At 41.5% G+C, this 27,844-nt stretch overlaps 1 protein-coding gene across 6 annotated transcripts in view; it reads right to left on the bottom strand.

Annotated features, from left to right (window-relative positions):
* Positions 1–27,844, bottom strand: part of NOL4 (nucleolar protein 4) — a 193,327-nt gene that overhangs the window by 164,600 nt on the left and 883 nt on the right. The window contains exon 1 of one of the 6 annotated variants that reach the window (XM_061354888.1): positions 13,000–13,202. The exons of 4 other annotated variants lie outside the window; for them this stretch is intronic. The gene's annotated coding sequence lies outside the window, so the exon portion shown is untranslated. Of the gene's footprint in view, positions 1–12,953; positions 12,975–12,999; positions 13,203–27,844 lie in introns of those variants that run through there. One more of the 6 variants, XM_061354887.1, reaches the window with a different exon arrangement.

The following is a 27,844-nucleotide window of genomic DNA, read 5'->3' as shown; positions in this document are numbered from 1 at the left end:
TATTAAATTACAATCCAGCAATTGGACAGAATGTGTTGTGAAATCCAACTTGTCAAACTGCAAAGGGAAGGTCTGCCACCTTTCCTTTAAGTGTAGTAAAATGGGACTGAAGGTTATCTCATGACAGACAAGACATCTTCAAAGGTATCTTCAGAGGCCACTTTAGCATGAACAGGATAATAACCTGGCCAGTGTTCCTCTGAGATAAATATTTAAAGCTCTTTCCAGGGCAGAAACTTTTCTTTTTCATCTTTCTTCAGAAGTGTGGATGACTGACGTGTCTCCTACTGAAGTTAAACTTGGACATGGGAAGCAAGGGGCAATTTCAAAAAGCTGCCTTAAGATCAACTGCACTCAGAGCCCTGAAGGAATGGCAGAGAAGACCCCATTCTGGAATGCAGGACAGGTAAAGCCCTGGTTACAGTTTACTCATCAGTTAAGAGTTACTTCTTAGCTGAGGCCTGAATGCTCTTTCTCCTCAGCACACTAAAACCTGATTATATTTTTCCTTAAGTGTTTAAACATTTTTACAACCTTTATGAACAACAATGGTCACAAGACAGGTCACATTTTATTATTTGTGAAGTCTATTGCTGCAAGCTAACCAAACACCATGAGCTGTATCTCCTTGAGTAAATGAGGCACCAAAGGAGCACCAGGTCTGTAGAGCAAACCAGTTGACACCAAGGAGATGATTCTGCACCATATTTATTTCAGGCTAGCTCTAACCTGATCCCCTGCACTAGACACCCACTTCTGGTTACAATCCAATAGGTGCAAGCCTGGAACAAATGTTACTTTTCTTTCACTGAAAGAAATCTGGTTCATGCACTGTAAAAACACTGCAATGTGAAATGAAGCACAGCAATCACGGTCAGGAGCTTTGTTGCAAAGGCACATTCTTCAAACTTAAATGCCACTGAGGATTCAGCCACAGCTTCTTTAGACAATGAGATAGGAATTTTCACACGTGCACGTTGCAGTGAGCATTACCCAAACCAATGAGGAATATGCTTAGGGACACACATGGCCCTGGTTATGACTGGGAAGAGCAGAAAGAAACCAAACACCAAAAACCTCTTCTTACATGGAGACCACATTTGCCACATTATTCCCTCTACCTGCCTCTCCCTCCAGCAAATGCCTGCCTCCTCGGCCTGTTAAAACAGTAGGCAATGCTTCTATCATTAGATGCAGTCTGGTTACAGCTGGCCTTTTTTCCTTTTCTTTATTTTTTGATAAAGAATGCAAATTCATGCTGTATGCTGTCTACAAAGTATGTTGAGTTGGCATATTTAACATAGGAACAATTAACCCAGGCATTAAATGCATCATATTCAGTGAAGAGTATGGGACAATTCCAACTGAACCAAAGCTAGAACTGGACAGAGAGAACCAAAGCTAGAACTGGACAGAGAGAGAGGAAGAGCACATATAATACCTGTGGAGAGGTGGCAGTTCACATGTCAAAGGTGAACAATTTTAGTCAATTTCTAACAAAAACAACAAAAAAAAAATTTAGCAAACTGTGTATTTTTATTAAATTGAATTTAACTATAATTTATCAAAGAATTCATAATTTAAAAAATCTCTAAAATAATTTCTGATCTTAGACCATTTCAAAATAGTTTGTTCAGAAGTCTGTATTCTAAAAGAAGCAAGAACTATTCCTCTTTTTTTGATAACCAGCTGTAACCGTGTTCCCTGAAGGATGCTGCCTCTTTTCTAGTGGGTTAGTTTTCTATTAGAAACAATTAAGTTTTGACTTTGCAGTCTATTTTTTGTTTCTAAACACTCACTACAGTTCTGGATATCTCCATCACATTTCACTCAACCCACTTCAAACTCCAGTAAGTAGCTAAGAGCTAATAAGCCCAGGTAGGATATTAAGGATAAGTGAAGAGCGAAGGAGTGTAACTGCCAAATTTAACTGAAGTTTTTGTTTAAGCTCACATTCATGATCAAAGTTTTAATGTGTTTATTCCTTCTTGATGACTCATTAGATGATTCATCTAGGTATGCGGAACTTCTACCAGACTTCTGTAATTGTGTGAATTCTAAGAAACTGCAGTTTTTAAGCTTAAATAACTGCCAAGAACTTCAAGCTTAACCATGAAAAAGGATGAAAGTGTGTGAAAATTCATCGCATTAAAGTGAAGTTATTCTTTTACTGAAAGTAAAACTGAACATAGAGTTAAGTATTAGGATAGCTATAAAATAGGATTTCTCTTAACTGAGAAACACCAACAAAACTTCAAAGAAGTGATTCTGAGGCTGGTGGGTAATCTTTCTGTGTACAGATCTCTTCAGTTGTTCAAAAAACTGTAAATACACCACAAAGTTAAGCCAAAAAATAGAAGGATGACAACTCAGTGAAGCACAAATGACCATTGAGTGTACAAATACTGAAATGATATTTCCCTTAAACACTTCATGTTTTTCTACTCTCCATGCATTTTATCAGATAATTGTATCTGCCAACCTATAAACAGCAAAGGTTTTTCAGAGATTACAACGCCAAGCTAACTGCTTAGCTGGGGAACTGCCTTCTAGGTCTCCCAGGTTAATCTGGAAGGGTCAGCTACTCATGGTGACTACTTCAAACGGAAAGGACTTCAGCTTCCCACTCTGACAGTTCAGCACTCAGAAACTTTGCTTCTGAAAGTTCCTAGCAACGAGGATACATACAAAACTCAGGTTTATTTTCATTTCAAAACAGACAGCTCTCTGTATCGGTATAGTAATCTGGTGAGCATGAAAAGATTTGTTTTTCCCAAATCAGGTTACCAGGACAAAACAGCTAATTCTCTTCAAATATTTTTTACTGTAGAGGCTTTTAAAATGAATGGTATGACTCCTAGGGCACTCCTGTTTAGTATGTTTTGGCTTTTTTTCTAAGTTATAATATCTGGTATTGTCATCAGTTCAACAAAAAGAAATGGGCAAGCTGCTAACTAAATGTTAACCCTTAATACTCCTGTCATGTTCCAAAAATGAGCAATTACATGAAGTGTGCTATACTTTACAGGTATTCAAGCACTAGGGGAATGCAATGTAGATCTATAATGCCACCTTTTTTCAGACTGATGAAATGCAACTACTGTACGCCAAAAGTAACCTAAGACTAAAGTGAAGCTTAAATAATGAGAACTCAGCACCCCGAAGTGCTGCCTGAGAAATTAAATGTATGTTTTAAAATCATATTCCAAATGCTCACAAGCCTCTGACGCAAGGGTGTTTGCAGAGGGAGCTTTTCCAATAAATGACATGATACGCATGTGCCAAGAGTGACATACTGCAATTGGGTGCTAAGAGGATACCACATCGTAGATCAGCACATCTCAGTGACAGAAGTTCTAAACAAATAATAAATTGCTTCAAAGTCTTAATTAATTGGTAAAATACTTCAGAAAGTCAGAGGAACAGGATGGATCAGCAGACTGCTAATGGGACATAGTGGCTTTGTGTCTAGAGCTCTTGGTGCCACTCCAGCAAAGGCTTTTGTCCCTTAAAGATGTTTACTCCTTCCACCTGCTGCCTACTGCAAGGAATAGCCCTGGGGTGGAAGGGAGATGAAGTGAGTGACTTAATCCCTCCCATCGATGTTTCTGCAACAGCTGTTCACTTGCTTACACAAAATGAGTTCAGTCTCAGCACAGTTCCCAGAGGACAGCTGTCTCTGTCACCAAAACCACTGCTACAACAGGCCATTAGGTGCCATTAATTGGTAACCTCATTAGCAACATCAGTAAAGACACTGGGGATCAGATTTTAAGCTGCACTGGCACTGTACAGGCAGCTTATGGTAGGGACAGATGAGAAAACATTAGTGGCTTTGCATCACCCATTCAAAACCTTGGTGCTGTTATAACCAGGGCACTGGTTCAGCAACCTTGTATGAATGACAACTATCCCCAGCTCCAGTGCCAAAGGAGGCAGTAGTCTCCAGGGCACCTCATGCTCCATTCATGGCCTGGTTCTCCAACCACATCACCAACATACCTCCCACACTGGAAGAAAGCTGTTGCAGGGAGCAAAGAGGTACTTCCCAGACTAAATATTCCTAGCGTATAAACTAAGAGACCCTAATGGAGGTCCCTCTAGATTTCTGTAAGGACAAACAGGCAGGAATGACAAAGGGGATCACTGTAATTGCACAGGTAATGTTACCTGAGGAGCAATACAGGCCATTAGGGACTAAGTGGTCCTATCGGTACAAAAGTGAACGCACAGGTCTCTGCCCGGCACAGTGACTTCTGCCTGCAGGTGGTTTTAGCAGTACAGGTGTTAGAGTCCTGATGAGTAGGAACTGTAGGGGGAATTATCGACTGTTTCTGATGAAGTAACACAGTACCTAGAAAAATCAGGCAAGACGCTGCATACACCATCTCCCCACCAGTTCTGAAACAGATGTCATGAAGCAAATGTCATGTCAGATACTGGCAATAAGTTTTCAGTGTAGCCAGAAAATGCCATGAACCAAACATCTAAACATGTTTTTTTCAGGAAAATTCATTATAAAGGGTGCAGAAGTTATCCTTCCAAAAATACACACCAAAAAAAAAAGTTTTTTGATTTTATGTCAGACCTTGAATGAACCTTAAAGTATCATCAAATTAAATTAGTAAATAAAGAATATTGGAGTTTTTTACATACAACCATTCTATGATTCTATGAATGCTTGTGTGCATGTGCACAGACCAGGTTTTACAAAATGAAATGACCTCAGCACCACCACAGCACTTTTCTCTCCTAGGTAACCTAGGCAAGAATACGTGCCAGATGCGAAAAACCTGTGTTCCTGTGAGGAAGCACTGTGGCAGACAGATCATTTACACCATTTTTTTTTAACTCATTTTCTTCTTCCTCCCTTCCTCAACCATAAACAAAGTCCACAGCATGAAGAGGCCAATCCAAGTTTTGAAAAACACTGCTCAACCATATGTTCAGTCCTGACCAGAGCGATAGTTAGGAGGCTGACATCTGCAGATGGAGAGTTCATACCACCATACAGCACTAACATGCTGCTACTGTACACTGAAGTCAGTCTTAGCCAGACTTTACTTACAAGAAATTTTCAATGCTGATCTACAGTTTCACCTTGCCAATTATTTTTTGCTAAAGTGATGCAATTAAAATATATATCTAAAAAAAATCTAAAAGGAAAATGGTGGTGGTGACTGAAAGAGGAAGCCTTTCTGAATCCTTTGGGTAATCTCCTTTAGAAGGAATATTCCTCTGTATCAAATACTAAACTAAAGCTGCTTGTGTGACAGAAAACACTTGTCAATGTTACACATGCCAAACCTTCATAAAAGCCCACCAAACTCTTATTTGGCCGACAGGGTTATGCACTAAAAGAATACAACTATCTAAAACAGTCTCCTGAACTTCTTTAAAAACCCAGTAAACTTAGTTTTCCTCTGAATAAACTCTATCAACCTTTCCTTCAATAAGCACTATAGGTACGTAAGTCTTTCTTACCTTACTTAATGCCACTCTGAAAGCAGTGAGAATACTCTGCTTAAATGCCTATGGGAGTGATAGTGGTTCTTACATAAGAAGCAAAATACAATGCATTTTCACAGCTACCTTTTACTTTTTCTCCCCCTTGCTCCTCTCTCAGTCCATCTGCAGCTTTTCATGCAGTCCAAACACTTCTTTCAGGGCTTAAATAGATTTATGGTTAGCAATTTCCACAGGGATTGTAAGCATGTTCTCTCTCAGGCATGCTCAGGCACCACTACTCATCTGAAGGCTGGGAATCAGTATCTTTGTCTGCACTGCCACTGGCAATGAAAGCCAGTGAGTTCACAATTATTGTGTCCTTCATTCAGATCTTTACTGCATAGCAGTCCTCTTCCTTGAAAGCCTGTACTTACAGGATATCTCTTTATGAATTTCCTCATAAATGTTTTGCAGTCTCATCTAACATGCACATGTAGCACTGATTAAAAAACAGAACAGTAACAGGAATTATTTTCCTTAATTATGTTGCTTTGAAACTAAAACAGATATAGATGTCTGGACTGTAAAGTTAGGGTTGCAGTTATGTGAATTTTATTCAGAACATTTCCAGCATCAAATCGGGACCATGCCCTAAACAGCAAACAGTTCAAAACAATGGCAATTACAAATCACAACACAGCAAATGCTGTTTTATCAGGTAAATTTGTCTTCCTAATTTTTATAAATACCAGCTTCTTAATTTTTTTAGTGAAGATGAAAAGTACACCCCAGTTCTAATCAGTAATGATGCAGAATTAAAGGAACAGTCAAATAATGAAGGAAAACTTATTTCCTCAACAGTACTGCAAAAATAGGTGTTTTGAATAAGTAGGCAACCAGATTTACCGAACACTTGATGCATGATAGAAGACAGGAAATCAGGGTATTTGCAAGTTGAAGATTCACTATTAATCAGCTGTTTGCAAGTCTGTGCCTTAATCTAGGCATGCCCATGAATTTACTACCATACAGTATTGCTTTGCATGCTAATGTTAATATACTTAAAGCACAGTCGATGAAAGAAAAGATGCAGATGAAATAGTCTACGCTCTGTAATTAAAGTTCATGATTATTCTTTCATATATGCAACAGTTAAAATGCAAACTATACAAATCTTTGTAATTATTAGTACAATCCTGTGCTCAAAACATGAACCAAGCACTATATTAACATGGTTTTTTTGAGTATGTATCCTTACTTGCACTTGCTCACTTTATATAAAAAGAGTAAGTTTTAAATTTCTCAGCTGTTTAGGAAAACAGGAAGAAAAGCTGTAACACAGCATTAGAATTCAATTATGTATGAAATGGACAATAATGACTATATTATTCATCAGGTTTACCAGAATTTGGTGCTTTGTCTCCCAAAATCTGAGTTTAAACTGCTGTGTTCAAACTATAGCAAAACCATAATTCATTGATATGAAGTGACCTGCCCATTTTCTCTCTCCTCTGAGTACACTGGCTGTAGTAAGGTAACAGGACACAGTACCTGGATGTCTTCAGTAATGACAATAATGTTTCCCTTCCTCTCACTACGTACACATGCTGTGTGCAGCTTGACTGATGGCTATGGCCAGCCAACCCAGAGCCGGTTGTAATTCACAGTTATGTGCATTACATACTTGCAATGTGCTGGGGGATCTCTTGAGAGGAGTAGCACTACACAAAATCAAGAACATTACAGATGAAAGGAAAATCAAAGGTCACTTAGCCCATCCCTTGACAGAAAAGGGACTGCCTTCTATGGCTTATGATGTACTTTCTTTTGTTTGGTCTTAAATGACTCTCCTGAGGTAGCTATCATTGCTGCCTCTGAGAGACTATTTTACAGACTAATAGAGGTAAATACGGAACTTTTGGATGAGCTCATGCCAACCATCTGCTACAAAAGGTTTGCGTATTGCTGTGCTGCTGTTCCTTAGTTATGTTCAGTTGGAAGACAGACACAATACTAACACTCTCTAAGGCTCAACTGGGGAATAGAGTTTCTCTGCCATAATAGATCATATCTGCTGAGAAAGAGTTACCATGGCCTCCCAGTGGCAGTGAGAAATAGGTGATCACCTCCCTAAAGCTTTGCGGTATCACTGCCTTGTTTCCAGCAGAGCTCCCAATTCCTGTTCTGCTCCTGTCAAAAACAGCTTCCCTTGTAAAGGGTCCAGTATATTCTTTCTTCACAAATAATAACATAATTTAAAAGCCCCTTGAAGACTCACACTGATTTTAATAAACTATGGCTCAAACTCCCAAATCATCCTATTCTCTCTAAAATGATGCTCTGTCTGAAAAGGACCAGGACACATCAACATCAGTTTCAGCTCCTCAGCAAAGCTGACACAGGTACAGATATCACAGTTTCACATACATGTTAGAGATGGCTAAAGGTATAAAGCATCTAACCTATGCAACAAGGAGAGCCAACATCTATTCTCATCTTGCTGATAACATTAACAACATTTTTATTCTGCTGAAAAAAACAAGGACTGAATTTGCAAATGCAGTATATTGCTTCTTTCTGCAACAATTCAACATTATACTGCATCTTCTGAGATGCTGCTGTGCCTACAGGAAGCTGCAATTTGCTTTTCTCAAACCTTCACCTTTTCCTTACCTCAGGCTTGATTTTTTCCAGACTACATTTCCCAAGACTCACTGCAGAAGGAGATCATGTGCATCGTGACACATTTAGTAAAATCAAGGACGCCAGTGTAGTAGGAATTCTTGTATCACATTCTTCTGTAAATACATTGCACCCACTCATTTGTTTGCACTTTATAGCAACCACTATCTCCAAAAAACCTAAAAGGCTTTGCGGCACTTGCACCAACAGATGGGAGTCAGCTATGTGGACTGAATATGTACTTTATCTAAAACATTTAAGCCTTGTCTGCTCTAAGAGAAATATGCTATTACTTTACTGATGTATCACACCTGCTACCCAAACTACACATCTCCTACTACATTCCTCCTCACTAGGAAAGCTCTACATTCAAAATCCTATGTCTACAACTGCCAAATCAGCATGGATCACCAGGAAGATGTTAAAAAGACCACGAGGACAAGCCCTGTTCTGTTCTGTGAAAATAGCCTACTACAGTACTGTATTTTGAGTGCTACAGTCTTTAAAAGGAAATGACACAGTAATTTCTCATCAAATCAAATAATTTCTACCATAAGTTTTCATTGGGGGTATTCTGCATATATCCTGGAACTTGGTTTCTGGGAAGACATCAGGCACAGCTGCATGTCTGGTAAATGTGTGTGTTTGGTTTTCATGTATGGGGGTATGTGAAATTAAATTCAATTTGATTCAATAATATTTCACTGGCATGGCAAGCTGGCTACATGTTGCCTAAGAAAAAAGAACAGGCCCTGGAAGTAGCTGTCACCAGCTGGTACAATGCATTTACGATGGGGTTTCATCCTGTATCTGGGGTTTTATCCCATCTATCTATTCACACCTATAGCCCACTTCCCACCTTGTTTAGTCATTTTTAACAGTGACCTGCCACCTGAGGGTACTTCACAACACAATGCCATCATTGCGTTCTCCTCCAGGGGTCAGGAATACTTTTTCACAAACAAATTTTATCATTTCTGATGATACAGAAAAAAAGCCTTTCTGAAACACCTTCAGATTTTGGATGTTGAAGCAAAAAGTATTGCTCCATTTCATTTTTTTCCTATAAGATTTTCTGCTCAGATGCTATTTTTTTATCCTTTTTTTTTCTTGTTTCGTTGTTTCACTTGTAGCTTATAGCCATTCCTTTTCCATTCAGGGTGTCTGTTTCAGCTCTGCATATTCACTGAAACAATTATATCTATTAAGATCACAGTATCCTGATCTCCAGAGGCCCCTTCCAACCCTAATGATTCTGTGACTCTGTAATTCTACTGTTTGCATCCATCCTTACCAGACCTCTGTTATGCTGGGTATCATGAGTCAGAGAGACAGACTCATAGAATCACAGAATCATAGAATGGTTCGGGTTGGAAGTGACCTTAAAGATCACCTAGTTCCAAACCCCCTGCCATGTTCAGGTACACCTTCCACTAGACCAGGTTGCTCAAAGCCACATCAAACTTGGCCTTAAACATTTCTAGGGATGGGGCAGCTACAGCTTCTCTGAGCAACCTGTTCCAGTGTCTCACTACCCTCACAGTAAAGAATTTCTTTCTAATGTCTAACCTAAATCTATCCTCTTCCAGTTTAACTTTATTGCCTCTCATTCTGTCAGTAGGGGCCCTGCTAAAAAGTCTCTCTCCATCTTTCTTATAAGTCCCCTTTAAGTACTGAAAGGCCATAAAATGGTCTCCCTAGAGGCTTTTCTTCTCCAAGCTGAACAAGCCCAATTCTCTTAGCCTGTGTTCACAGGAGAGGTGCTCCAGCCCTCTGATCATCTTCACGGCCCTCCTTTGGACTTGCTCAAGCAGCTCCACACTGCTCTTGTGTGGCTCCAGAGCTCAAAGTAGTACTGTAGATGGGGTCTCACAAGAGTGGTGTAAAGGGGAAGAATCACCTCCCTCAACCTGCTGGCCACACTCCTTTTTACAGTACTGATGACCATAACAGTTTAGAAGGAACCATTACTACCAACTCCACTGACAGTACTTATAACACAAACTATAAATTCTTTGAACTACTTCTTTCAAGTAATCGATGCTGTAGGTATTGTGGCAATTTATTTTGCAGTTTTTGGTCCCACAGAAGTCAACCTAGTTGAGCTATGGGGCCAAGAAACAATGCATTGCCATTGCAATTGCATGACATTGCTTTCACATTTGATCCTCATGTGCTCCTGTGCTGCAGCAGCAGGAATGCCTCCCAGTTGTGGTGAGATGGTACCTGGGAAATATGGTCTTCAGTACTAGAATGCTCTCCTTCTCCAGAGCTTGTTTTATAGTGCAGCATATACACACAGTTTTTTACATATGAAGCTTTTACAATCCGATTTCAAACTTCAGAAACTGAAGCTTCTAGACTCCCCTATAATGAATCTGAGCTTTATATAATTTAAGATGCATTGAGTGTTCCTATCTCCATAATTAAATTTTAGTCTGGTTTTGTTATTTGGAGCATCTTCTGAAATTTTTTTCAAAGACCTTACTAGGCACTATGTTGAAAGGATTTTGCTGAAATTATATCCTTTTTTTTTCTCATCTTTCACATTTACTGCCTTTGTTTTAATTTTAATTATTTAGCTGATGTTTTGAATTAATGAAATAGGGTATGGAAATCATTAAATTGGCCTGAAAAATCTTACAATTTAGGAAAAAACACACTTGTTTTACTTCCTGGTTCCTAAGTCTATAGGGTCCACTTGGAACACATTCAGAGTTTAAAGCTAAAGTTCTCAAACAGCAGCCTACAAGACCATTCATGGTTTATAAATCAACAGTATCAGTCTCTAGAACCACACTAACCCCTAACGTTCCTCAGTCCAAAGGCCAATAATGAAATACCCATGGGCCTTCAGAGATTCTGAGAGCTGACAGGGAGTTGTTACTAAACCTAACAATCTCTTCTATGGGGATTACCAAACGAATTTTGCCCGATTTCTTCAACACAAAAGTAGAATTTTCACAAGCATTTGACTAGAGACATGATTTTTAAGAAAAAATGACAAACACCATGGGACTCACAATGAATTTGTTAACAGTTGATAACATACTATTTTAAAGCTATTTTAACATCTATAAAGAAAAAGAAAGCTTCCTATTCTTTTTTACTTTAACATCTTTAGGATACAGGGGTGGTTTTCTGGTTAGTTTTTCACAAAGAAATTCAATTTTTACTTTCATTGGTGATGTTGTTATTGGTAAAGTATTTTACTATCTTTTAGGTCTCAGCTGTATTCTACTAAAGACAATGGGAGTCCTCCAGCTGTATTCAATGACACTCAATCCGTCATTTAGGCAAGCTGATAAAAAGTGTTTTTTTCGTATTACAGCTAAAAGAGAAACCTCTTCTAGTATATGGGGCTAAGGACATTCTTCCTATCCACCCCATCTTCCCAGTTCCTGGGCTGCTCCATTGAGCTACATGGAGGAAGGCACTCAAGAGTATTCTTCAGAGGGACCGACCTGGCTTCAAAATATAGCAGATTAATATTGGCACATCAGGGACCCAAGACCCTATTTTCATATCATTACTATGATGCAACCATTTCTATGGCCTGTTTATTACCCCGAGGGCCAAAAGATGAGCAACACTTTTTTTTCAGTGATAGCTATAAATGGCTTAGCTGAAAGAAGATACAGATTAGACATTAGGAAGAAATTCTTCACTGTGAGGGTGGTGAGACACTGGCACAGATTATCCAGAGAAGCTGTGGCTGTCCCACCCCTGGCAGTGCTCAAGGCCAAGTTGGATGGGACTCTGAGCACCTGGTCTAGTGGAAGGTGTCCCTGAACACGGCAGGGGGGTTGGAACTGAATGATCTCTAAGGTCCTCTCCAACCCAAACCATTCTATGATTCTGTGATTCTATGAGTCTTTCTCCGTAACTCATGATATCCAGCATAACCGAGGTCTGGTAAGGATGAATATAAACAGCAGAATCACAGAATCATTGGGGTTGGAAGGGACCCCTGGAGATCTGGATACTGTGATCTTAATAGATATAATTGTTTCAGTGAATATGCAGAGCTGAAACAGACACCCTGAAAAGAAAAGGAATGACTGTACACTACAAGTAGAAACCAGGAGACAAAAAAAGCCAGGATGGAGCTTTAAGCAACCTTGTTTAGTGCAAGGTGTTCCTTGGAACTAGTTAAGTTCCTTTCCAACCCAAACCATTCTATGTTTCTATATACTATATTAGATACCCACAGTAATACAGCATGAGGCCTGCTAAGCAAGAAGTGTCTCAAGTTCTGGGTTCTGGCAAAAAGCAGGATGCAAGGGTGAACACCAGCACTGACAATGGCACAAAGTTTCAATTCCCTGCATTTGAAGTCATGCCAACCACACGTCACTATTTACAGCAAGTATTTGGGCTTCACTACAACTGCCAGCAGGGTTTCCTGTGGCATCACATCATAGTATGGTGTACTTATTTAAGAAATTTGTAAGTTGTTTCCAGCAACAAGGGTTTCCCTAAGTCAATCCGCTGGCTCCCAGAGGCCTGTGATGTCCGGAGGGTATATGGCCATAGTTCAAAAGGGTACTGTGGGCATTGGGAGCGCCGTGATGAAAACAGTACCAGCCATATTACCACTGCATAGGCACACTAGCACCCATTCCCTGCTGGAAACTGGGCAGGCTGACACAGAAACCCATCCGGGGCTGCCTGCTCCACTGCTCTGGACAGAGGACTGTTATCACCCACCCAATTCTAGCGCCAGCACTACTCTGGCTGCTAGTTGTGCCACCAGCAACAACCACACTGGGCTGACACAGGGTAGTCCTTGCACTGAAAATACACCGGAGCTACTATTTTACCTCACGTTACCCTCCGCCTCCGTTTCACAGCGACGATGCTGCCTACCGGGACCGAGGGCTCAGGCCGAGCCGCGGCGGCCCGTGGGATGGCGGATCCCGCTCCGCCCCTGCCCACCGCAGCCCTTTCTGCGGAGGGCGGGCGGGCACAGCCCCGCTGCGGGCCCCAAGGGAGCCAGGCCGGGCTGCGGCGGGGAGCTGGGGGAGGTGGCAGGCGGGGAGACGCTGCCCGGGCGTGAGCCTCTCTGCACCGCCTCGGCGGCGGCGGCCGCTCAGGTGTTGCCGCAGCGCGTCGCCATGGGAACGGCGCGGCGGGGGGGGAAGGCGGTGCCGAGGGCCCGGTGGCCGGGCCCCCTCCTCCCGTCACGAGTGGGAGTGAGGAGCGGGTGTGTGTGTGTGTGTGTCCCGGAGGTATTCCACTGTTACCATAGGAACCGGCGGGGGGAGGCCATGGCGGCACAGCCGCACCCTCACCAGCTCCCCCTCCCCCGTGCCCTCAATGCCAGCCCCGGCCCTGAATCAATTCATAGAGCCGCGGCGGCCGGGGCTGCACCGGGTGGGGAGGGAGGGGAATGGACAGGGCGCCCTCCTCGCCCCTCAGGGCACCGCCCGCACCCAGCTGGCGTGGCGGCCCCCCGACGGGTGTCCCCGGCAGATGGCCTTTCCCTTGCACCCGCCGCCCCGTCCCCGTCAAGGTGCGCCCCGGAGCACCGGGCGGCTCCCCCGGGGACGCGGGGCGGGGGAACAACAACAACAAGCCGCGGACCCCGCACGGCGCGGCGGTTGTTTACGGCACCATATGGCTGCAGGGGGAGGGGTGACGGCGGTGTCTGCCGGCTGCAGAGCCGCTGCGCTCATTATGTCCCATGGAGTCACGGTCACTGCGGCTCCCGCAGGCAAGCGGCCGCCGCTCCCCCTCCGCTTCCCCTCACCGTCGCCCCGGGGGACGGACGGACACACACACCGACCCTTCCCACCGCCGCTCACACAGATTCCTGGGGTACGGCGTGCCCCGGAGCGGAGGGACCCAGAAATTCCCTGGTTTGAGCTCCAGGGAATAAAACCGCGGCGGTCTGGCTGCCCTTGTGCGGTCGGTGAGAGAAGGCTCAGCCCCTACCCCGAGGTCTGTCTCTGTTAAAATCTATGTATATCCTTTGTGTCAAGATGAACGCAATGGATACAGATCTGCTTCAAATCACAACGCTGCAACGTTTGAAAGGCAAAAAGAAAATACAAAATAAAAATGTCACCGGTATTTTTTGTGGTGTGGTCTGAGACGAGCACCTGAGCATTTCTGGTTATTGCTGACAGATACTAGGAGTTGGGTTTCGAGTTCTGGGCATCAAACGCTACAGCCAGATCCACAGCGATTAATGCTATTTTGTTCCTTGGGCGAGGCAGTCGTTCCTGTCGGAGTAACCTCGGTGCGCGGCGCCGATGGAGGCCAGCTCCGCACCGCGCGCCCTGCCTCTGGAGAGCTTTTGCCGCTAGGGCAGGGGAAACGCTTTGAAATGGCTCATGTCTTTCCTCTCAGTGATTCGTAAGATAGGCGCTGAACCTCGGTATTATTAGAGAAAATCCACAGACTACGAGGTCTGATAATAGGCAACTATACTGCTATCTGTATCACCTTGTAAAATTAAGTATTGATTTTTCTAAAGCAGTTTGCTACTTAGCAGACCAATCCCACTACTATTGTAGTCAATGAGATTTTGCTATTGACTTTAGTGGGAGCAGGTTTTTTTTTTCCCTATAAAATGGTCTATTTCATATTATTATGGTAATCTCATTCAGCAGTTCTTAAAATCAGCCTTCCTGGCCTTTTGGACATTTAAAAAGATTAATGTACAAAAATTATTTCAGCTCAACTTATCTCATTTCTGCCCATGTCATGTCCAAAGTTTTGTTTAGATAAATTAGATAGATAACTTATTGTTCCAGATGGTTGTGGGTGGATTGGGCCTAATAGATTCTCCAGTTACATGCTTCTAAGTTTCCTTGTTTTGGTTTGTTTCTGTTTTGTTTTGTTTCTTTCTTGTTTTGTTTTGTTTTGTTTTAATTTACAGAAGCCTAGATGTACAAGCCCATTTGTAGATCTCCCCTTGTTTTCAGCTTACAGTGCATTTGTTTGCTCCCCAAAATAGCATGTCTTCCAAAGAGAAATTAAAAATACTAAAATGCAGCCAGCACAGTGAGTGGTTCACTTCAGCTGATGTTACACAAGCGGGCTGATCCTACTGCCCGTAGATAATGTACATTTGAATCTTGGCACCTGCCGTTGGATGGGAATTCAAAATGAGAAACAGCAGGCCTCGAGGTCTGGAAATAAAGGAAACACAGGGAGAAAGGACTGTTCTCTGCCTATTAGTAAATAATAATTGCAGCAGCAAAGACAAATGACAAGGATGGAGGAAAATGCATAGTGCTGCAGACATCAAATAGATATTGGGGCTATGGCACAATGGCGAACACATTCAAATTCACCTGCAAGGTGTATCTGGCACCTATATTAATTTTTTTGCATATTTGTGTATTGATGAGCTTTTTAGCATCTAGCAATATTCTGCTTATCTACTTTCTGCTATATCATGCTGTGATACTCATTAAATTAAATGTTGACTAATAAACTTCAATTTGAAATAAATGCTGGGGAGTAGACATAGAATTTATTCCAAATCTTGCTGAAATCAGATTTATGTGAAACATGCCTCCCCAAACATCACGTTTCATCTTCCTCACATTTTCCAGGTAGTTTGAATCGTTAGGTAGTTAGTATGTTAAGGTCGTTCTGTGCCTATAGGTGGTTAACCAGTGTGCTTAGCTGCTTAAATACTGGTTTGGAAGATCAACATTAGTTTTATTACCAAACTAACAGGAAGCATCACCCTTCTTTTACCTGGTTTACTTCATTAGCTTTATTATTGTTGTTGTTGTGAAATGTGTAATATCTGGTTTTGGGGCTTATTTTACTTTCTACAGCCTCCACCTCTCCCAGAGCTGACTTTCTTGCTTTAGGATGAGCTTGTAGGGAGCTATTAAGCCAAAGTTTGTTTATACTTAATTGGCTTTAACACTTTACTCCATTTATTCTCTCAGTTTTCTTCCACTGTTATTTGAAGCAGGATTACTCTAATATAAATATAGTTCAGAGAGACAGGGAAAAGGGAAAGATCTGAATTCTCCACATAGCAGATGTTCTAATGCAATATCCATAAAAAAAGGAGAATACTTAAAAACAAGCAACTAACCAACCTTCACGGTGTTACTGAGGGAGAGTGTATGTTTAGTTGGGAAGGGGACAGGATGAGAGATGCGCTTTTAATTGATTTAAATATATGGAGAGCTTAAATGAGTAAAATCAAGTTTGTTCTCCAGTTTGTTTTTTCTCTCCCTAAACAATCATTTTCTAAACATGTCTATAGACTTTATTAAACACTGGTCTAGCACGTTGGAATACACTGTGGCAAAACCACATAGCAGTTAAAAGTAAATTATTCTCTAAAAATAGAAAAAACTTTATCTGAATATAACCTAAGAGGATTCAGTCATTGCCACCCAGTAAACTGATACCAAGTGATCAGAGTGCTGAGTGCATATGGCAGAACCTTTGTGGGTGGACTCCTCCCTTAGGCACTGGCCATTACAAAGCCTAAAGTGTCACCCAAGGACTGCATTATATCTTCAAAACAGGGCCATAATCTTTGTGCCTAAAAAAATGATTCGTAGGCTTTCTATTGGTGCTGTCCCATGAGGGCATTTCATCCAGCACCATTTAGGATGACAAGACTGGTCCTTCAAAGCCTCATGTATTTCACCCGCTTGACTCCTTCCAGCTCCCTACAGCTACACTGTATTTTGCTTATTTGCCTGCTTTCAAATTACAGCAAGCATGATAATCCAGATTTTTTAATTTTTTTGAAGTCTATATGTGAAAATTTTCCTGACTTTAAATTCATTAACGGTTAAATATCTTGTAATTACCTATGAATTCATTCAAATTCAATGATAACTATGAAAAAAGACATAGTTCATTAGAATTCCATTAATTAAAGTGTTCTACTTACTAATATTAATAAAATTTGACCTGCTTTTGCCTATTTAGGTGAAATATTTAATGCTTTTTCCTACTTGGTTTTTGAAAGCAGTTGTTTTGGTTTAAGTTGGAAATACAAAGTTCAATTAGGAATACAGCTCAAAAAATCTTTTCACTTCCACACTTTCCTCAAAGTCTGACATATCTTGCCAAATTTGGGCTGATTTGAAAAGAATATTGTTAAAATTTGCTATGCAGAAGGGCAATTACAGAGGAATAAAGTAGTCTTAATTTTAAGTCTTATTTTTTATTCAGCTCTAGACCTAGGTTTATTTATATGGCTTTACAATTTGTTTCAGTGCAAATTTAACTCATTGAAAGCTCATCATCTGCCCAACTCAACTGTCAGGTACACCAAAACAGTGATAACCAGGCCTTGTTCGCTGATAAAACACAACACAGGATTTGTGTAGGTTCTCTAAAAAATGCAGGGCCAAAGTGCAATGAGTTTACAATGTAATTTTTTTTTGAAGAAGTTCTGGCTTTTGCTGCTGTATCCATACAGAATTTACTGTCCAGTCTCCTTGTTGGAGAAGCCTGAATTGAGACGAAAAGGGTAAATCCTTGTGGTCTGTCTGAACTACTGGTTTTTGACAGATGCCTGGAATTGGAATATAGCACTCATTAAAAGAGGGCTGGGCTGTTTGCTCATTATGCATGAAATACTTCAGTATTATGGTAACCATGGCTGTGGTGCTTTGCTGAACTCTTAGAATATAAAAAAGATAAAGGTTATAAAAAAATAACATAAAAAATATTACTGTGTCTAGATGAAGGGGAAAAAGGGTGAGTTACATTCCTTTTTCTTTCCCACTGCAGTTGCTTAAGAAATGCAGTGGGGCAAGTCATCTAATTATATATATATGGCCACACTTGCTGGTCAGACTGGTCAATAGCAAGTTCTTCCAAAAATTGTCATCATTTGAATGAGCTGATTTCCTCTCATATCTGTAATTCATTCATTAATAACACTGCTGGGTTTTTTTATTTTTCTTCCCACCATAGTAAGAGTTTGATAATAGTTACAACAAATACACCCCCAAAAAAGCCAGCACAAGGTGACAAAAATACAGAGGTGAAAACAGCACATTACTTCTCATCATAAGTAGGGTAAATTAGAAAACGGAGGCTGTTCATTACAAATGTTCTGTGTAGATCACACTAATCTCGTGCACTGGTCCACAGAGGATAGTGCTGGAGCTCAAAAACTTGATAGTCTCCTTCCTTCCCCCAGGCTAGTAATACCACTACAGCAACAAGTCACAGAAACAGCTACAGTCAAACTGACTGAGGAACCATCTAGTCCCAGCTTCCAAAGGAGTCTGCAAAAGATGTTTCACAGCTCAGTAATTATTAAATAAGTAAATAAATCCCTAAACAAAATACAGTGCATACAGGTGCATCATGCAGTAATGACCATATTATTTTCCTCTGCTACCTTCAGCCAACCTAAGAATGGGTACCTAAAACTTAATAATCTGTTCTCAAAATCAGCAGAAGGGCTGAGACCATCAGCAATACTAAAACTCAGTACAAAGGGGAGGGAGATGGGAAGATGCTGGGATTTGACTGTGTTCCACAAGTCTTCCCTTGTGTGGACTGTATGGGCTGGAACACAACCAACCCTTGTAGATGTTCTATGGGAAAACACCTGGGGAGATGCTGCAAGACACCAGGTAGCAGCACAGTAGCAGGTAAGTGCCATCATCAATGCCCATGCTCCCATGAGCACAGAGCAGGAAGGGCAGAAACATGACCTTGTCCTCATTCTGGTCCAGTCAGCAAAACTGAACTGATGTAGAGCATATCACATCCTTAGGAGAGCTGAAACAACCAGAGCTTCTCTAGGGGCTGCAATGCAGACTTCCCATTCCCAAACCTACAAGTTATAAGAAAATGGCCTAGCTTTGAATTTACCTTTGGACACGGTTGTCAAAAGAGTCCTAGAAGGTAGAACTGGATTAAAAAGGTGGCTGCTGAATTTTCTCTCTCTGCTGGTCATCAGTATTTACACCACACCATTTATCTCAGACGCATTCTATATTTTGATATGTCTGTTTTCTGCTGTGTATTTTCTCTCAACTTGCTGGGTGATACAACCATTAAAAATTATTTCTCATTCTCTTGTAAGTATCCCTTTTCTTTAATTAGTTACCTTCCTTGGACCTTTCATCTGTCGTGACCTTTTAGAGATGAGAAAAATACACTAAGCATATTATTAAAGGCAAGGAAGTGCTATTTAATTAATAAGAAGAATAAGTTTTCAATATTATCCTCTATACTTTTCCAAATGCAGGGTTTTGTTACACCTGCCACGGTTATTGAATATACACTTATTGATTTGTTTGAAAATATTCCTAAATATTTCTTTTGAGATGTTACACTAATTCTATACATTTTAAATATGATTGAAAATCTTGAATTCTTCCTTTCTTTTCAAGAAAGCTAATGTCACAATGGCATAAAATGTAAATTATCTGGCAATGATCTGCAGGGAATCCTGCCTGCCATGATTTCTCCTTTTTCCTTTATTATGATATTTCTATTTTCCCTCCCAATTCTTCTTTGACTAAATTAATTTGCATTCCAACCAGTGTTGAAATCCCTTCATTTGTCTGAGGTTTGAGTGCATATGTGTATGTATATACACACATTGGACTGCATTTGTATATCTCTCAAACACTTCCTATAGTTTCCCAACTCTTCGCCTTTGTCATTAATTTGTCATCATAGCCAAAGTTCCATCCCTGCTTTAATAAAGTCAGTATGAGATTGGTTTAAATTCAGAAGGAAGCCAGAATCAAAGCTTCACCTGAAAATTGGTTTTAAAAGACTTCTGAACACAACAGGTTAGAAGAACATCATTAGCTCTTAGAAAATCCAGACTAGCTGCAACAACCAGGTATGGTTCATACTGATACCCAACAACTTGAATAATTTTGAATTACTTTATTACTGATTTATTTTTTCTGATGTTAAAATTTGTTTCAGTAGTCTGTCATTTCTGTGAACTGTTTACCACATTGTTTTTTCTCTTCCCAATACATTTTTGGCCATCCTCCAGTATCATTGCCATATATAGTTGCAAACGATACATGCTAGTATTTTACTTGCTTCATTCTTAAATTCTTTAGTGTTCTTAGACCCAGTGATGTACCGCAATTTAACATCAGCTCTTTTTTCTGCTTCTCTGTTTCTGGCCATTCTTCAGTTTTACCACCTGAAAAATGTAAACCCAACCCAGGATGGATCTCATTGCCCACCAGCCCTTGTCTTTCCTGTCTGCTGAAACCTCTGGCCATACCTTAAGCTGTTTTCTTACGGTATCTAAGCACTCGTATGATTACTTGCTTGTAACTCATCCTCTGTAAGCTCAGGGTAGTCCATTCACAAGTTTGATTTCCCATATGCCAAAGCAATGCTGCTTTACCCTACAGATCGGTCATGGTTTAGTGGCGACTACTTCAGCTCTGGGTCTGCCTTAAAAGTTTCCTACAAAGTCCATGTGGCACTATTGATAGTGATACGTATAAGTCCAGAAGCAACAAAGACAGCAATCACAAGACGTACTCATTTAAAAATTGTACCGTTAGTTGGAGTCATAAGTCATTTAAGTGCAAGTGATCTCACCTCCTAAATTTTCCTAAATACAGTCAAAGTGTTATAGCATCCATCTCTTCTTGTATAAAAGAGCTGGCATGACAATATTTACAAATCTTTCAAACACACAGACCTTACTGGCAATATAATATATAAAACCTCGTATTTCCCAAAGGAGTTTAATTACAGGCTCTCAAGTGAGAAAGGTTGAATGAGTTTCATCCTAGGCTCAAGTAGGTCATTTCATAAAAATTGTCCTTCCAAGTCTATACGGAATATTTATTTCTGAAAAAAAGCCTCTACTTGAGGTTAATTCTAACATAGATCAGATTTATTAAGTAAAATGTTCACTACAGATAGCCCCTTAAGTTGAAGAGTAACCACATACACAACTAAACAGTTCAAAGCCTACAATTCAGTTCCAACAGATAGCTGCAATCCCTGCAGATGCACATAGTAACTGTCAGTCTTGCAGCTTGCAGAGTAATTGAATGAGCACTTAGAAGCCTGTACAACTGTCTGTGATAAAGTTGATCATCACTAAGAAAATCCATTTGCATCCGAAAGAATGCTCAATGCCATAACTTGTAGCAAGTGCTTCATGGATACTGGCAATGCCTACCTGGATATTTTGTGTTTATAAACCATTTAAAAATATCTTGCTAGTGGAAATGTAACATTTTGAGGCTCCTGTATTTAACTAGAACAAAAAGGTAATACAAGAAAGGAAGGGATCACTTTCACTGCTACTGCAGGACAGTGCAAACAACTCCCATGCACCAGCTCATACCTCCTGGGTTTTCTAAAGTCAGAGTCTTCTGGCAGGTTTAAAATGACATATACAAGAGAAAAACATCTTCTACATCCTGCATTTTGGAGTCTGTGTTGACCAGAGTCAACCTGCTCAACAAAGAACAAGAGATCCTTGTGATGCTTTGTGGTGCACGGGAGGCTGCAGAATCTGGTATGATCCTCTTGGAAGGTGTTTCATGCCATGCTGTCTTGTGATCTTTCTCTGTATCTGCTTCCTTTGTTTTGTGCCTCTTTTACCAGCAAACTCTCAACAGGTTTACCCTGCATATAGGGAAAGATCAGGATCCAGACAGCTTCCTTCAGACCAAAGGCAACAGCTGCTTGTTGCCTCCTTTCAACAGCAGACCAAAACTCACGGTTCAGTGTCAGCCAATTTTGATTTATTTCTGTAGCGTAAAATGAAATCTGAATCATGAACTCCCACATTCATCCTGCACTGGCACTAGCCCTCTTCCCCCAGGGGCCTGTGTTCATGATAAGCCCTTTCTACTTGGAGCCTATCTGTGCATGTCTGTGTGTAGCCTCTCTGGATTGTGTCGCTTTTCTGTCTAGAGCATTGAACAAGACTATGGTGACAATCCCAGAAGTTAGGCATCTGTACAAAGATGAGAAAAAGTCCCATTATGCTGTATTGATGCCTATCAGCCCATTTTAGCACTAACCTGCTAGCAAATGCCTGCCTATTTCCCACAGATCACATAGCTGTGTAGCCACAGGAACAACACTCAATATGTCTAAAGAAAATCAGAGCTGAAGTGTCTGAGCTGGAATCCCTACCATGCTGCATCATGAGTGAATCCAGTGCAGTGTCACTGACAAAAAGCTGAGGGTAAGTCAGCAAAGAACCAAGTTGACTGTCACCTCAGTCTTCTCGGCAAAGGTTTGCAGCAGCATGAAAATTAAACTGGGAGATTTTATTGTGGATCATTGGAACGATTTGGACATTTGAGCTACAAGCCTGGCCTTCACCAGGTAATAGCACTGAATCTGTCATCCTGTCTCTCACTACATGTGGGTGTAGATGGGGTGAATACATCCCTAGTATTGGTTGTTAGTGCTGCACCTTATTTAGTGTTTCTAAACTAAGATTATAATTTTTGAGCTTTACAGAGGGACCACTTTAAAATGTCCAGGTTTTTTTCATTTGCTGGTTTTGGCTTATGTTTCTTTGGAAAATTCTAGCTCAGCATTGTTACCAAGAAATCTCAGATCCTTCTCTCCTTTTGCCTCTCTCTCACACACGCGTGTGGAGTTGGCATCTTACATATGGCCTCTTTAACATTTTTGAATTTCAGGACAGAGTTATTATCTTTATGAACACTTCTCTGAATGCCTGCATTAGGAATTGCCAACTAAATCGGTTTTGTTCCATCTGCTATGACCATTTTCCAGCACTGCCTGTTTGATTCACCAGCATCCATCCTTTCCGAGTCCAACAGGAGGTCTGCAAACAGCAGGGCAGAGGCTGTGGGTAACAGGAGGAGATACTCTCCAGACCTGAGCAGGAGTTAAGGAAAATGTGGTGGGCAGTTAAAACAGGATGGATACAGCAGGGCTCAAGTACTGCTTCTGAGCCTGGAAGATGCATTTAACAGGACTGTAAACTCCTGCAGAATTGTATCTTGGGATAAATTATGGCTTACCCTCAGTATCACCTTTCTGTGATACTCACTGCCAGTATATGTTGGCAGTTCAGTAGGATACAGAGATACTAATATATATTTGACAAACACTTTTATTCATGTTTTTATACTGATGGATACAAAAATGGGGAGAAACGCAATGAAGCAAAGCTGCATATTTTCAGATTACTATAGAATGGCCTAAAATAATGAACAGTTTAAAACCAAGGATAATTTAAAGCACCATATTTTGACATACAAGCTGTTTATACTGTCATCTGTTTCTTCTCTTGTTCATAAACAAAGTCATTTATATAAACTCAAATGAACCATAAACTCGTATGTCCATCTACTATTCTTCATCACTAACAGAACAAGAGGTGGGCTGGGATATAGCCTGTTCCATGGAACTGACGGGCCTGTAATTTTAAGCCCTAAATCCTGTAATCAGGTTCAGTAGCACAGCCCTGCACCTGCAGGGAGCCTCTCTGGTCTGCTAGCAGCAGTCCAAGAGGTACTGGGATCCTGGAGGATGTAAAGATTTAACTAAACTGAATGAAATTTGGTTTCTGAATAAAAGTTCACTCTATGCATATAGTTGCACAATGTAAAAGAAGGCTCAGGGAAAATCGTACATTAGGCTTGTGATTTCATTAAAGTCAGTGGAGTCATTCCAAATTAATAATGACATAAAAGCAATCTGAACTTGGCCTTTGAGGTTATAATCTATTAGTTTGCTAATACTGTGTAAATTCTATATTTGAGAGGTATCCTGCAGTCACATTGGCCTTTCTGAAAGGAAAGGTGTGCTTAGAATACATTGATAAAGCCTAGGCCATTATTTTATAACTTGTTTATAAATCAAGCCAGATTTTAGGAGCCATGTTTGTGTTTATGGACTACATCAAGCAAGAGAAAGAGAAGTGGTGAAAAGAAATTTGGTTTCAAGTTGCCAATCGATAAATAGTTCCAGTTAAAGAACTATGCTGAGAATACACCAAAGAGAAAAAAAAATCCTCCATAAAAATCACATATACAGTTAGAAAAGATACCGTACTAGAAATATTAGTTCCTCCTTATGGATTGTGAGTACCAACTATTAAGAGTCAATACTGTCAGCCATTTGGCGTGTTTGTTGGCCTAACATGTTTATATAGCATGTCTAGGCTAGGCATAATTCACTGCTTTCATAAAGCGCAGCTTGGGCTTTATGAAAGAAAATGACAGCAGTACGATGACAGCAGTAGGAATCTGAAAAGTTGCAGAAGCAAGATACTCATTGGGTTGCATATAGGAATACCTTACTATGTCTTGTCCCACTCTGAACCTAAAATGGCTGTTTTGCAGGGGATGTTGTTGCCTGGTGACCAAAAGTGCATCTCCTAGGCCACAGAAGGATGTGAACATTCAGAAATTGATTTGTTCCTGTTGCTCTTGAGGAGACCATACCCGCAAAATAGATTAAGCCAGCACATAATCACCTATGCATTCTCCTTAAGCAGGCGTGCTTAAACTTGGTATTGAAGATAGGCCTGTGATTCTGAGCTCCTTACCAACCAAGCGAGGGAAAAACAGAATAATACCTCATGTGCTACTGCCCACAGGATATGAAAGTAGACCAAGCCTTAGCTACTGTGAGGCTGCAAGACACCCCTGCTTCAATTAAGCCTGTGTTGTACATCTAGCCTGTTCCGGTGCAACCTCCCAGTTGCTATCAAGCTCTCTTTCTTTCATTAGAATCAAGTAGTTAATTAGCCCCAGCCTGTCCTCTCTCCTTCTCTCTTTCCCTTTAACGCAGCAGTAATGATGTCTAATTACCAGCAGCAGTGGATTACAGCACCATCAGGAGCAAATCTCTCTGGCTGACAGCAAAGCTGAGCAGCAAATCTTAAAGCTTCAAGGAGAGAATAATTCCTAATGAAGCATTTGAATATTTGCTTATTTTTGACCAGCTTGTGAGTATAGAGTCCAACTTGTAATTTCATCCATCCTGTTACTGCAGAAGGAGCGCTTATGCTGCCAGCAGTGATTAATTTTAAATTGGAATTACTTTTACCTGTGGTGAGATCAAGTGATGGACAAGAAGAAGGAGAGAATGAGGGGGAGATTCACAGTTTGGGGATCTGTTACTGTTTGTGGCTCTCTCTGTGGACTAGACAAGCTCAACTGTATGGGATAACAACAAGTGATTTAAGAAAAACAAAACCAAACCAACAATCAACCAACAAAAAAAACAGTGGGGATGTTTCTAAATGGTCATAAATTAATAAACTCTTAAATAATTAGCAAGAATTAAAGAAACAAGAGAATGGGCTTTTAAGGCTTACCAACAGTTACTGTCTGATGAAAATCCAGTCTTTACCCCTCTAATTTATCATTCCTGGCTGAGTAAAATCCCAGGCCTCTTGAAGTCAATAGGAGCTTTGCCACTGGCTTTCTCCAGGCCAAGGGCTGCATCCCTGTTCTCTCAAATGGGCTGTTTCTGAGCCTTCACCGCCTGGCAGGCACTGCCCCTGTCCTGGCAATAGCTCATGCAAACCATTGTGCACCCTATGGGTGTACTTATTCTTCTGCCTTTTGTGATGGAATGGTGACCCCAGATTCATGGGTTTAGGAAGGGGGCAGCATTTGTTTCTCAGAGCTGACTGTTGTGTAAGAGTGCTGACTATCACCTTTTCTCATTTACGCTGGACAGCAGGATTAGTGTTGGCTAGTGGGAGGAAATGTTACCTGCATGCAAGAGTTTTTCTGAAAGGGTTTATGTGTCATTGTTCAAATAATGCACACATATTCAGGAACTGCACACAGCTAGGTCATGCTAACTTTCCTTTCTTGATTTTATTTGATTTATCCTAATAAAATCAGGATGCCTGCTTAGTTGCTTAAGCTACCTAAAGACAGTTACTTCCACATGAATATAAATACACACATAGGGACATACAGAGACTTTCACAATTGAAGGTGTGATCCCCCCAAATGAACAAAGGTTAAGGCCAGCCTGGTGCTCGACCTCTGACTGAAATGTCTGAAGGAAAAAAAAAAAAACAACCAAACAAACAAAAAAAAACACAAAAAGAAAAACAACAGAATAATTTTGATTATCTGAAAATAAAGTAGAAGAGGGGTTGCAAGGTGGGACTCGAGGCTTTCATGGCCTGGAAAAGGTGAGACAAAACAGATAAGCTGATCATCATAAAGTCTTGTGCTTCAGAGGCCCAGAACAGCACTTAATTTTTAAATTCCATCATGTAAAATATATTTTTTTCTTTTTATTTAGTAGCATAGTCAATGTGAATTTTAAAAATACTCATTTTGTTGCAGTATTGAACTTGCAGTGAAGGAGATATTCTCAGGAATACATGATCTTGCCTACTGGCTCTGCAAAATTATTATTTCAGTGAGCAGAAGAGATATTTAAAAATACCAACCTCACTGGAGACTTCTGCTTTAGACAACCTTTTTGTTATAAATTGCATCTACAGTACCCTCTGGGGTCAGAGATTAGCAATCAGTCATCTGATGATAGAACAGAGATCTGCCAAATCACCTGAATCTATAGGCAGACCTAGAACGCTTTGGTGAATAAAACCCATAGAGAGGGACAAACTCCGTCCAAAGCTTCTCTTTCACTTTCAATCTTCCTATTTGTCAACTACTTTAAAATTAATTTCCCACCTCTGCCTCCTCACAGCCGTGACGGCGCTGATGACAAGGGGGGCAAATACAAGCCGGCCCCTGGGAATGCCCAGGTTTATGACTTCAGCGAGGCAGAGAGAGGCAGATTTCCCCGGCAGCCTACGTCACAACCCAGCCCAGAATACTTTCCAAGAAGCCCCTTTGGCTGCACCACCGAGCGATCCTCCCGTTAGGTCAGAATGAGCTGCCACTCCGTAATAAAAAATGATAGATAGGAATGAAAAACAACAGAGAATATTCCTCATCCAAGCCCAATGCCCGGGAAGGAATATTCTTAATTGTGGGGTTTCCTTTCTGAGCTCCCCCTCCCCACCCGCCCCGAGCACAGACAAAAGAGGTTTAGTTTGCATGACCCAGAGCACAAGAAGTAAGAATAATGATACATGAAGAGAGTTCAGTAGGCGAAACCTACTTGCAGCCAACAGTCCCCATCTTCTTACACAGGCAACGGGTCTGCCGCTGCTGCCGGCACCCGGCTGAACAGCTCCTCGGCTGTCAGCCCCGCGGCCGGCTCGGCAGCTCCGGCGCCCGCCGGGGGATGCCACGCTACCCTTAACGTTGAGTTAGAAACCTCACGGGCTGCGAGACTCCGTGCGACCTCCGCGAGAGTCACCCGACCCACCCTCCCTCCGGTCCTGCGGAACCCTTTCTCCCTTTGTTGAGCATCCTTCTCCTTCCGCTCCCCCCCCCACCCCCCCCACCCCATCCGCCGCCGGTACTCTATCGCAGCCGGCGCTTCTCAGCCAGGCAGGCACGGTCGCGGCGGCTCAAGGGCTGCCGGCTAACAATAAAGAAAAATGGGGGGAAAAAGGAGAAATATACTGATATCCCTGGGAACCCCCCCCAGAAAACGCCGCCCGGTGCCGCGCTTGGCTCCGCGCCAGGCAGGCTACCCCCCGGGCGCTCCCGACCGGCCCCGCCGGCGGCGGGGGGCTCCTGCCCGGGGCGGCGGGGCCCGGCACAATGGCCGGAGCGGCGGCAGCGGGACAATAGCCCACCCCAAACCCGGCACGGCGGCCCGAGGGGGACGGGGGGAGGACGGGGAGGACGAGGAGGAGAACGACACGGCC

The sequence above is a fragment of the Neopsephotus bourkii genome, unplaced genomic scaffold (assembly GCF_033783945.1).
Source record: "Neopsephotus bourkii isolate Nb327-2 ecotype Australia unplaced genomic scaffold, CSIRO-AGI_Nbou_v1 NB_753, whole genome shotgun sequence".
NCBI lineage: Eukaryota > Metazoa > Chordata > Aves > Psittaciformes > Psittacidae > Neopsephotus > Neopsephotus bourkii.
Note: the sequence above shows the minus strand (reverse complement) of the source record. Positions and strands in the feature narration are given on the sequence as shown.